This window comes from Psittacula echo (genome assembly GCF_963264785.1).
Source record: "Psittacula echo genome assembly, chromosome: 31".
NCBI classification, from domain to species: Eukaryota; Metazoa; Chordata; class Aves; order Psittaciformes; family Psittacidae; genus Psittacula; species Psittacula echo.
In genome coordinates, this window is record NC_137766.1 from 919,010 (window position 1) to 920,930 (window position 1,921).

Sequence of the window (1,921 nt, forward strand, 5' to 3'; positions counted from 1 at the left end):
CACACACCCCCCACACACCCCACACACACCCCCAACACACCCCACACACACCCCCCCCACACACCCCACACACCCCACACACACCCCCCACACCCCCCACACACCCCCCACACACCCCACACACACCCCACACACCCCACACACCCCACACACCCCACACACACCCCCCACACACCCCACACCCCCCCCCACACACACCCCACACACACCCCCCACACACCCCACACACCCCCCACACACCCCACACACACCCCACACACACCCCACACACCCCCCACACACCCCCCACACACCCACACCCCCCCCACACACACCCCACACACACCCCCCACACACCCCCCACACCCCCCACACACCCCACACACACCCCACACACCCCACACACACCCCCACACCCCCACACCCCCCACACACACCCCCCACACACACCCCACACACACCCCCACACACCCCACACACACCCCCCCACACACACCCCACACACCCCACACACCCCCCACACACCCCCCACACACCCCCCACACACCCCACACACACCCCCCACACCCCCCACACACCCCCCACACACCCCACACACACCCCACACACCCCACACACCCCACACACCCACACACACCCCCCACACACCCCACACCCCCCCCACACACACCCCACACACACCCCCCACACACCCCACACACCCCCCACACACCCCACACACACCCCACACACCCCACACACACACCCCACACACACCCCCCACACACCCCCCACACCCCCCACACACCCCACACACACCCCACACACCCCCCACACACACCCCACACACACCCCCCACACACCCCCCACACCCCCCACACACCCCACACACACCCCACACACCCCCCACACACCCCCCACACACCCCACACCCCCCCCACACACACCCCACACACACCCCCCACACACCCCCCACACCCCCCACACACCCCACACACACCCCACACACCCCACACACACCCCCCACACCCCCCACACCCCCCACACACACCCCCCACACACACCCCACACACACCCCCCACACACCCCACACACACCCCCCACACACACCCCACACACCCCCACACACCCCACACACACCCCACACACCCCACACACACCCCACACACCCCACACACCCCCCACACACCCCACACACCCCCCACACACCCCCACACACCCCACACACACCCCACACACACCCCACACACCCCCCACACACCCCCCACACCCCCCACACACACCCCACACACCCCACACCCCCCCCACACACACCCCACACACACCCCCCACACACCCCACACACCCCCCACACACCCCACACACACCCCACACACACCCCACACACCCCCACACACCCCCCACACACCCCACACCCCCCCACACACACCCCACACACACCCCACACACCCCACACACCCCCCACACACACCCCCACACACCCCACACCCCCCCCACACACACCCCACACACACCCCCCACACACCCCACACACCCCACACACCCCACACACACCCCCCACACACCCCACACACCCCCCACACACCCCACACACACCCCACACACCCCCCACACACCCCCCACACACCCCACACCCCCCCCACACACACCCCACACACACCCCCCACACACCCCCCCCACACCCCCCACACACACCCCCCACACCCCCCACACACCCCACACACACCCCCCACACACCCCCCACACCCCCCACACACCCCACACACACCCCCCACACACCCCACACACCCCACACACACCCCCCACACCCCCCACACACCCCACACACACCCCCCACACACCCCACACACACCCCACACACCCCACACACACCCCACACACACCCCACACACCCCCCACACACCCCCCACACACCCCCCACACACCCCCCACACACCCCCCACACACACCCCCCACACACACC